Source organism: Pongo pygmaeus, chromosome 5 (assembly GCF_028885625.2).
Source record: "Pongo pygmaeus isolate AG05252 chromosome 5, NHGRI_mPonPyg2-v2.0_pri, whole genome shotgun sequence".
Taxonomy (NCBI): domain Eukaryota; kingdom Metazoa; phylum Chordata; class Mammalia; order Primates; family Hominidae; genus Pongo; species Pongo pygmaeus.
Window position 1 is genome coordinate 136,634,711 of NC_072378.2, and position 11,547 is coordinate 136,646,257.

The 11,547-nt window shown below is 41.8% G+C and overlaps 1 protein-coding gene across 9 annotated transcripts in view; it reads right to left on the bottom strand.

Moving 5' to 3' along the window:
* The window catches only part of BCLAF1 (BCL2 associated transcription factor 1), a 32,481-nt gene extending 22,369 nt beyond the window's left edge, over positions 1 to 10,112 (bottom strand). For all 9 annotated transcript variants that reach the window (XM_054491630.2, XM_054491628.2, XM_054491626.2 and 6 more), the window contains exons 1-2: positions 8,727 to 10,112; positions 1,597 to 1,701 (exon numbers count right to left, since the gene is read on the bottom strand). The gene's annotated coding sequence lies outside the window, so the exon portion shown is untranslated. The remainder of the gene's footprint in view (positions 1 to 1,596; positions 1,702 to 8,726) is intronic.
* Positions 10,113 to 11,547: the final 1,435 nt, after the last annotated feature.

Sequence of the window (11,547 nt, forward strand, 5' to 3'; positions counted from 1 at the left end):
ATTTTACCTACCTAGACTTTGTTCGGTATTAATAAAATAGTATTTGGAGGTACTAAGATGAGTTCAGTTATAGAAGAAGTAATGGTAATACTTGGATAGTTCCTCATCAAGCAATATAAATAACAAATTCAAGATGTTTGAGATAAATGCTTATTTCAAAATAAAACGTAACTATCCTCTAATAGACTACCACCTTTGTCTTCTCTCACTCTTCTTCTCAATCCCAAGTAAGCAAGAAATACATAAAGACAGAAATAAAACATAGGTTCAGGGTTCAAAAAGGCAGAGTAAGAATTCCACAACACGTAAGAAATAAATTTAGCATTAACATAAGGAGATCTGATACCTTGTAGAACACAAATTTGGTTTAGCAACTGTAGTTTTGACAACATAACGAAATTGGCAAAAACCACATTTACAGCCTGTAAAGGAAGGAATCTTGGTCACTGGGAACTGTGACATTCTGTTGCATCTGATTTCAAAATTCTGTCCCTCCCAAACTTTTTAAAAGAATATAAATATGTAATTTACATTTATTGTGATCGAATTTACTTCAAGATATTTATTTTTATCCCACTCTGAGATAATCAGACACACTATAAGAAGAAACCAGAGCTGCAAATGACTTTGGAGATCCAGTCCAGCAATAAGACAACATTCTTTTTCATTGTATTAATCAGTAAATAAAACACTATTTTACTAAGAGCTAGAGATGCTGTGTTGTGCTTTATCTCCAGAATCTCTGTTCTTGGCTCTTGAGGCTTTTTGGATGGTAATTTCTGTTAAGGGATTCAGGAATTCTGTAGGCTTTTTCAGTCACCAGGATGTATTTGGGCTTGTGGCAGACGAGCACAACAGGTATTTAATAAATAACTATCAAATGAATGGATTCCCCAGAACCTGGATATTTTTTAAAGCAGCAAGTTTATTTTTAAAGGTTTGCGTTTTGCTTTAAGCTACACCTGAAACTTCAAAAACTAACGGAAAGAAAGCATGCCTATCAAATAGTTAGCAGTCCAAAAGAAATGGATTGATATCTTCTGCTCTACTGTAAAAATAGGAAAAAAGCTAAGAACATGGTCTCTGCATTTAAACTACATGAATTCAAATTCCTTAAGCTCTCTGAGCCTATTCCTCAACTGTAAAACGAAGAAAGTAACAGTACCTACTTCACAGACTTGTAGCGGACTTAATGAGTTGATAAACTTAATTCACTTAATACATCTAACACATTAGCAATCAATTTGAATTACCTAAACACTACAGTAGAGAGAAACAAGTTATGAATCTCCTCTTGTTTACATTAGGGAAATGGGTTAAGTAGCAGTCTTTCTATCTTGTATGTCCTGAGTCTTTTTAGTAGATGTGTTTATAGAAATAGAAAAAGCAGGAGCACAACCTGGAAGGAGACAGAAAAAGAAGCCTTTTCCTAAAACTAACAACATCTGACTCACTTCATACAAGCCACCAAAATAAACAAAAAACAAAGCTTCGGACCACATCATTTTTAATCACTCCATCTGAATCATCAATTTGGCAGTGACATTTCCTCAAAAAAGTCAAAAGTGAAAACTAGAAAAATGAATGCTCTTTTACCTTGGGTTTATGCAGAATCAAGAAGTCAAGTGAAGTCTTTTGAGATATTGTAAAAATTCTTCCTGGAGAGAATGCTCTGAGAAATTAAACTCTAAATTCAAATTCCTAGCAAAGACAAAAAAAAACCATTATTTTGATTTATGTTAAATTAAATAACCATTATTTACAATGCATATAATGGGCACTGCAATAAACTCTAATAAACACACTTACAATTTCAAGGAAGGAAAAACTAATTCAGGAAATAGGAAACTTAACCGTAAAAGCTTAAAACTCAACTTTTTTGTAAACCACAATGCAGTAGCGTATCATGAAACTGACAGCATCTTTTTAATTTTAACTACTTGAATTCTAATTTTAGCAATTTGAGCTTTAAAAAACATGTGATATGTCATCATTCCATCAGAAAATTCCAAGGTAGCTAACATAATGCCATCTTGGTAGCGGGGCAAGGTAGTACAAGCCTGTAGTCCCAGCTACTTGGGAGGCTGAGGCAGAAGGATCACTTGAGCCCAGGAGTTTGACACTGCAATGCACTGTGATCACACCTGTGACTAGCTACCGCACTCTAGCCTTGGCAACATAGCAAGACCCCGTCTCAAAAAAAAAAAGGTAATCTGTAGTTAATTTTCATAATGCTCTACTTTATAACATCTAAAATATGAGTTTAATGTTCTGCTACTTATTCTCTTTCGGTACTTCCTTTCACACAATTTAGTTTCATGTGAAACTGATTTTAAAATCCACGTTAACAGCCATCATAGTAACTTTAAATTCAGTGCCTAAAAGCATCTTGATACATCTACATTCAAATAAAAGAACAGTCAGCAATGAAACTTTTATCTACTTTTATCTACTGAAAGTCAATATTCTTCCTAAAATAATTTATCATTACTCTGTAAATAAACTTTGCACAAAATATTCAAGTTACCAATACTGAAAAGTTTAGCTTTATGTATATTCACATCAAGTATGTGCAAAGGATAGTCAAAAGCACCAGGGGAACAGAAACTAAGGAATACAAGATTAACATACGTCAGCACTCAAAGAATTCATGAACAAGTTTGAATGGAAATCTGTAACTCTTACCAAGATCCAATTTTAAAAATAAAACGAGACTGGAAATACAAAGAAGAAATGGTAACATTAAACTGGTGAATCAAGAATAGCGTCTCCTAAAATATCCATGGCCCTCCAACTGGGGAGAGATTTGAGGTTCGGCCTAGGAAGGAGTAATCGGAACCTATTCAGGGAAACACTAAAAAAGTAGTAGCAAAGTCAAAAAGCCAAGCAAGATTGGGTACAAAAACAAAGAATTTCTAAAGGACATATAAGTTTAGTTTTTAAAATATCAAAACCCCAAGTGGCCAAAGAAAAAAATGGCAATCTTCTAAACTGGAGTACTGTTATAAAACTATTCTGACCTGGAAAGTCATTACTACTGATTCACTCCTAGAAGTGGTACAAGGCTCATTTTAGCTAACACTTCCCTAAACAATTCCAAAAGGCTAATTTCTATATATATACACATACGTGTGTGTGTGTGTGTGTACACACATCCAGAGAAGACCCAACTGCCAGATCTCTTGACTCCGTCATGGTATTTTGAAGTTCAAAGAAAATAAACACTAGATATAAAAAACTGACAGAACAGGGAACATAGGCTGTTAGACCAGTGGATATACATTCCTGTTCACAATCTATAAATATATTCAAGTATCCACACCAGTAACTCAAATAATACACAAAATGTGACACACAATAAATAAGTCAGTATCAAAGACTGATTAGTTCAATTAATTTTTAACAAATGAAAGTCTATATACAAAGCACAATGCTAATTACTATAGGAAATATATCTATGTAAGTGGTCTCTGCCTTCCAAAAACCAAATCGAGAACAGTTATCAGCAACAAATCATAGTAAACTAAACATCTAAATACCAACCATGTGCCAAGAACTGTGCTAGGTGACTTAAAGTAAATGAAATAATCTCATATTTGATCCTGATAATGTCATAAGCTACATATTAATCCCATCTTTCAAATACAGAGAACTCTAAACTTTCCGGATAACTTGAAATAAGTGCCTTACATGCCAGGCACTACTATTCTAATGCTGGGAATACAGCATTTTAAGTTAAGACTTAAGTTCCCTACTCTCTCGAAGCTTTCAGAGAGGAGAAGATAGAAAACAAGAAAAAAATCAAATAGTGGCAAGTGCCACGTGGGGGGAGGGGGGGGGAAGTACAAGTTAACATGCAGAGGAGGTGGGCAGGGGGACTACTTACTTAGGTGGATCTTTGGGCCTCTTTAAGGAGGTAACATTTGGGCCTAAAGACAGGGAACACTGCAAAGATTCAGAGGGAAGAGCATACTAAGCAGAAGACACAAACTTAGCAAATTCAGGACAGAAAGACCAACAAGAAGGTTGAGACAACGTGATCAAGGAGTTGAGGATATGAAATAGGGCAGCAGGAGGAGGAATGGACCAGATGAAATAGCATCTAGTAGACCATCGAAAGGGGTCAGGATTTTACTCGGTTGAGAAAACCTTGCAGGGTTTGCTTGGGTGAGTCACTCATCTGATTTACATTTTAAGATGGCTGCTATATAAAAAATAAACAGCAATGAAAAAAAGGCGCAAATCCAAGATGTGGTTTGTCAAAATGACTTGTGAATGGATTGTTACGGGTATGAAGTACAGAGAGTGAGGAAAAATGAAAAATCACTAGTGCCCTTAAATTCTAGGTTTTAGATTCAAGCATCTGGGAGGAGGACAAGTTTGGGGGAGAAAACAAAAGACGTGTTTGCCGTTTTTCCTGCCCACAGTCGGAGTGTAAATGGTTAATCCAAAATTTGACTGAAATCTCCCGACTCCAACTCCGGTGCTCTCTCTTCAATACCCTAAAAGGTGCCTGATGTTTCCAAAACCCAAATGCAAAATTGAAAATGCCAAATTAATCTTCCCTTTATTACAACAAAGATCTTTTGTTAATAGATTCCCACTTGTATACAGAGATAAGGAATAAATTGCCATATGTATCTTTAGCCAATTGATACACCAACCAACGAGGAACACAGGATAAAATAAAGCAGATTTTTAAAAATAAGGTTCTTAAATATCTAAACAGAGCCTATCTTTCATGAAACAATACATAATGACCAGCTAGAACATAAGTGATCAGAAACCAGCTAGAAAACAATTTATCAGGCCAGGAATGGTGGCTCACGCCTGTAATCCCAGCACTTTGGGAGGCCGAGGTGAGCAGATCCTGAGGTTAGGAGTTCGAGACCAGCCTGGCCAACATGGTGAAACCCTGTCTCTACTAAAAATACAAAAATTAGCCAGGCGTGGTGGTGCATGCCTATAGTCCCAGGTACTCCAGAGACTGAGGCAGGAGAATCACTTGAACCCAGGAGGCGGAGGTTGCAGTGAGCCAAGATTGCACCACTGCACTCCAGGCTGGGCAAGAGCGAGGCTGTCTCAAAAAAAGAAAAAAAATGATCAGAGCAAAGTAACTGGGTTCAAAAAATACCTAAGACAAAGCCATCCAAAATGAATTTTTTAAGATTACTATTTCAAGCATACTTGATCCCAGTCTTCATTTTAGCAGGCTCAAGGAGTTTGGTCCCCAAATTGTTGTAAACAAAGTAATGCTATTTCCATCTTTTCAAATCCTAAAAATATAGCCCATGACTATTATTCCAGTAGACTAGATTCAATTCCTGGCTCAGCCATTAACTAGCTGCCCAACACTGAACAAGTTACCTTAATCTTAAACACTTCAAATTCTGCAAGTGTTTTTTTTGTTGTTGTTGTTTTAAAGGCTACTAATGGTACTTCCTTACAAGTACAGGGTAAAATGAACTAAGTAAGGCATGTAAACAGCTTAATTTAATGTTTGGCCGTGGTATACAATCTAGCATTAGCCATCATTATTGGTAAACCTTGTTTAGGCAGCCTTTCTGCAAGCCAACCACGTTTACTTAAAATGATTCTTGCATGTAAGGTTACCTAATATTTTTAATACAGCATTAATCAGCATCATTTAGAAGTCTTTCCAGACATGCTTAATAAAATGTCTGGGCTGGGTGCGGTGGCTTACATCTGTAATCCCAACACTTTGGGAGGCCGAGGCGGGCCAATCACCCGAGGTCAGGAGTTCGAGACCAGCCTGGCCAATGTGGCAAAACCCTGTCTCTACTAAAAATATAAAAATTAGACGGGCGTGGTGGCGGGCGCCTGTAATCCCAGTTACTCTGGAGGCTGAGGCAGGAGAATTGCTTGAACCCATGAGGTGGAGGTTGCAGTGAGCCATGATCATGCCACTGCACTCCAGCCTGGGTGACAGAGCAAGACTCTATCTCAAAAATAGAAAAAGAAAAACTAGCCGGCCTTTGTGGTGTGCACCTGTAATCCCATGTAATCCCAGCTACTGGGGAGGCTGAGGCACAAGAATCACTTCAACCTGGGAGGCAGAGGTTGCAGTCAGCCAAGATCACACCACTGCACACCAGCCTTGGCGACAGAGCAAGACTTGTGTCTCAAGAAAAAAAAAAAAAAAAAAAAAAATTAGCAGGACATGGTGGCGGGCCGGCGCCTGTAGTCCCAGCTACTTGGGAGGCTGAGACACGAGAATCGCTTGAACCAGGGAAGCGGAGGTTGCAGTGAGCCGAGATGGCGCCACTGCACTCCAGCCCGGGCTACAGAGCGAGTCTCTGTCTCAAAAAAATAAATAAATAAATAAAATTAAAGTGTTTGAAAACTCTAATATTTTACACAAATATAATCTAGTATTATCTTCGTGTTAGTATATTCGTTGGTTTTCAGCCTTAGGGACAGTCAAATAAAATATTAAATGCTATGACTGAGGTAACCCTTATTACCTGAGTGTAAACAATTAACAAATTCATATCCAACAAGTACCCAGAGATTTTAGCTTCTTAATTCCCTCTTCTACTTATTTGGTAAATAACAAATCACTGTAAATTACACAGCTGAATTCAGCTAGTGTGCAACTACTGATTTCCAACGTAGTTTCCAGAAACTCCCAAACCAAGTCCTATGTAGAACTGATAAAACTTTCTCCATTTCTAAGTCTTCTCATCACATAGTTAACCTCTTACAGCTTGCTGCCCACAAAAGTTGTTTAATAAATTCAACCGAGGCCAGGCGCAGGGGCTCACCCCTGTAATCCCAGCACTTTGGGTGGGCCAGGTGAGTGGATCACCTGAGGTCACGAGTTCGAGACCAATATTGTGAAACCCCGTCTCTACCAAAAATACAAAAATTAGCCCGGTGTGGTGGCGGGTGCCTGTAGTCCCAGCTACTCGGGAGGCTGAGGCAGGAGAATCGCTTGGACCCGGAGACGGAGGTTGCAGTGAGCCGAGATTGGGCCACGGCACTCCTGCCTAGGCGATAGAGCGACATTCCGTCTCAAAAATCAATCAACCAGACCTGAGCCTACCAGTGAGTAGTACTTTTTACACGTCTGTCACCAAGTCTTATACTACCACTGTTCCTCAAAGTCAAGAAGGGCTCTGGCTAAACAGTTCCCTTTGCCGCCATTTTAATTACCTGACTTAAAGAAGACATTTCAGTATTCACCACAATGTACTGGTTGAAATATGAAATCACTGAGAGAAGATGCTCCAAGGTTGTTTACCATGAGCTACCTTTTTTAAGTGACAAGGTCTCGCTCTGTTGCCCCCGCTGGAGTGCAGTGGGACGAGCATAGCTCACAGCAGCCTCAAACTCCCGCCGAGGGGCCACTTTTTCTCTCCCATCAAATTACCTATCCTGAATTGGTCATGATCAAACAAAAATACAAAAACCTTGTAGCAGTTTTTCCTACGTAAAGGTTATTTACTGCCTGAACAGTATCCTAACCATTCCAACTAGAGTCGAACTGAAATGAGAATTCACAAGAGGAACAAGAAATTTTGTTTTGCTTTGTAACACCAAAAAATTTGAGAGGCTGTTGCAAAGAGGTACAAGTCTGAAGTAGCTCATCTTTTTCGTCAGTGTTAGCCACACTTGCTTTCAACTTCAGTCTTAATTTTTTTCCAATTCTAAAATGCTTTTTAAAAAAGTCTGAGGTAGCCAAGTAGCTGCTGGTACTTCAGCTTGATTCTGAAGAAATAAATCATAAAAGCGAATCAAGCCAACTCATGAATTTAAAATGAAGGCAAAGTCCAATGCGCCACTCCCACCCATTTCTCACACCAGCTGTCCACCAATCGTGGCTGCAACATTTCTGACACGACTAAATGGGCTGAATCGCTTGAAAAGACTCGGCTTCGCTAGTACTCATGAAGAACCGCACTTTCAGCCGGATGGGGCAGGGCCACGCTCAGAACCTTCAGCTAAGACCCAATCCTCCCGCTAGGGAACCGTAACTAGGCAACCAGCAAGAATCAACAGCGCGCGATCGCTTCAAAACAGCAGGTTGCCGGGGGTACCGAAATTAACTCCGGAGAACCAGGGTCAGCAGCGAGAGGCAGAACAGAGCCCTAAAACCTAGTAGCATCACAAAAACGAGGCATTAACTGACGGGTGGTCTGAAGCCAGAGGGCAATTTTAAAGACCACGCGAAAAGGGGTAGACCTACTCAACGCACTTTGCTGCGGATCACAGTTATTTTCTCAAAACCCGACAGGCCACGAAGAAAGGTGGCAGTCCTAGCCAATGAGAGGCGGACACAAGTTGCACCTCCAGCGGCCGTCGGCGCCATAGGCGGGGGAGAGAGAAAAATGAACGAGGGCGCGTGCGCGGAGCGTTCAGTCGGGCGCGCGCAGAGATATGGGCTGAAGAAATGGGGGAAGGGTGGAAGAAGAAGATATGCGCACGCGCAGGGGAGGCCGCGCGGGCTCTGGGTCTCGAGCCAGGTTCGCAAACACGCGCGCGCCCGCCGTTAGCACTGTTCAGCGCCCCCGCCCGGCCTTTTCGGCCCGTAGTGCCTCGAAAACCTGAGGGAAGCTGACGAAAAAACGCATAAATAACGGCGCAACGTCTCCTTGGTTCTCCTTTCGCCGCCAACCCGACACCACCCACAAAAGAGTCAAAAATACGGCCTGTCCTCGGTCTTCACTGCCCCTTGAGTAACCTGAATACAGCGCGAGGCCTACCTGACACGCCGAATCGCGGTTCCGGGGATTTATCTCCGTTGCAACCACACAGCGGCCATTTCCCGACTCAAGAACGCGAGGAAAACCATAGAGCTACCTTCGACGCGCTAGCTCGTCTCCGTCACTTCCGATCTGGGGCGTGGCCTCGGGTACCGCTAAATATGCGGGCAAGCCCCGCCCACCCTTCCGCTCTGGTCCGGCTTCCTGGCTGCTATTAAGATGTTACCTGTGGCCTTCTGGGAAGTCGCGTGGCTGGTCTCGCGCGAAGATGTGGCGGCTCCGCCCTCTGGGCCGTAGCGACAACCTTGGCCGGAGAGGCGGTAGAGTGGGGTGGGTGTCTTGTTAGGCCTGAGTTACCTTGGCCATACGGCGCTTTTCGCTGGTGTGTCTGCCTCGTTCTGGGTAGACCCCCTAGACCTCACCGCCGCCCCTATTTTTTACCTCAGTAAGCTCGTCTGGTCTGTTCTTTCTGTGGGGCCAGCTCAGACCAGGCAAAAAACAAAAAGACAGTCCCACACTGAGGAAAAGACCCGGAGGCGAGACGTGGCTGTAATTGCAGACACGCTGCTCCCTCAGCCAGCGAGCACCACTTTTCTTCCTCTTGGACGCCTAACTGGAGATTAGAGAATGTGGCTTTTGCTTTGCTATTAAATGCCGCAGACGCACTTAGTTGAAAAATGGCCACGATCTAAATCCCTTTCCTGAGTGGCGTCTGATCAAATCGGAGCTCACGCCGCAGCAGCCGGAAGCCTGTTAGGCTGCTCGCGCCAAAAGAGGCCGCCCTTCTGGCGGCGTGGTGACAGCTTTACCACATCGGCAACGTTGGCATAGGCATGAAAAAATAAAGAGCACGAAGCAGTTGAGCTTTCAGCCTGTGACGATGATTTGTGGCAGCCGAGGAACACAGCCCAACGTAGCTTGGTTGTCCAGAATTATAAGTCAGATTATAAATAGGCAAGCCACATTCGATTTGAATAGAATTTAAATAACAGCCTTAGCACATTTTGCATTAATACTTCTCCGGGCTGCACTTTCTTAGGGCCTAAAACCGCTATTGCTTTGATGTTTAGAAATGTTAACTACCTTGATGGATTTCAGACTTGTAATTAGCAACCAAGGTGTCAGTGAGTGAATCGAATCTAGTATTGGGCCCTGGTTGTGAATTTAACACTGCTTAGGGCATTCTTTCTTCACAGTCCAATTTACCAGCTCAGCTAGAAAAACGACAACACTTTCATGGAGTGAATCGTAGGTTTTTTATTGTGCAGTCTGTCCCTCACCCCATTACCACCTCAGGATGTGGACACACATCTTTGGCCTTTTTGTTGTGCCCTAATGTCCCAAGCATTCGCAGGTTCTCAGTAAATATTTGTTGAGTGAATGAACTATATTAAAAAAAAAAAAACTAAGGGCCCAATACACGTCTGCTATTCTGCATGTATTGGGAGTCGGGGCGCTCCCAATACATGCTCTTATTCATTTATTCAAAATACCCCAAATTGCAGGCTAGGATATTGAACCTCCCTCTGCAATTCTATTGCACATGTGTTGAAAATGAAGTCATCTATTTGAGGCAATATAACTGATTATGATTTTATTTACATAACATGAGGTAGTAACAAAGGAGATCCTTTGGAACAAAGCCTTTGGTAAATGGAGGTTATACAGACTTCCCTTGAAATAGATCCATTTGATACATTTCCCAATCTACAAAGTAGGAGGTTCTTGAATTTAGATGTTTTATGCACATTCTTATTTTCAAAACCTGAAATTCCACCGTTACAGATTCATTCTTTGTGGTAAATTTTTTTTCCTATTAAAATACAAACGCTGAAAAGAGCAGAGGAAAAAAGAGCCCATTTAACAAATAGGCATTGCAGAAAAATAGAACATTGTCTCAAGAAGAAACACAAGTTGTAAACAAATGACCAAACCGCTAAGAAGATACAAAAAGAATGCTGAGATAAATTAATAAGCTGATTTTAATTTTTTTTTTTTAAACAGTCTCGCTCTGTCGCCCAGGCTGGAGTGCAGTGGCGCGATCTCGGCTCACTGCAACCTCCGCACCCCCAGGTTCAAGCAAGTCTCCTGCCTCAGCCTCCCAGGTAGCTGGGGTTACAGGCTCCCGCCACCAAGCCCAGCTAATGTTTGTATTTTCAGTAGACAGTGTTTCACCATGTTGGCCAGGCTCGTCCCAAAGTCCCGGCCTCAAGTGATGCGCCCGCCTCAGCCTCCCAAAGTGTTGGGATTACAGGCGTGAGCCACCGCGCCCGGCAAGGTAATTTTAATTTATGGTCATGGAGAAGTTATTGTTAATACGATTATAAAACTCTTTCTTGAAAGACATTGCTTCTGTTTTGGTTTGATTTTAATTTAAGATAATTGAAAAAGAGAAATGGGCCAGACGCTGTGGCTCACGCCTGTAATCCCAGCACTTTGGGAAGCCGACACGGGCGGATCACTTGAGGTCTGGAGTTCGAGACCAGCCTGGCCAACATGGTGAAACTCCGTCTCTTCTAAAAATACAAAAATTAGCCAGGCTTGGTGGTGGGCACTTGTAGTCCCAGCTACCTGGGAGGCTGAGGCAGGTGGCGGTTGCCGTGAGCCGAGATCACACCACTGCACTCCAACCTAGGCGACGGATCAAGACTGTATTTCAAAAAAAAAAGAAAGAAAGAAAGAAAATGAAAAAAAGAAATGGAGACAAGAAAAGGAAAAAGAGAAATGGAGAAGAATGGATATGTGAAAAGGACAAAGACAAGAAGATAGGAATGAGGATGGGATTGGAAGTCTAGCACGAAGGCAAGCTCCAAGACCTGAC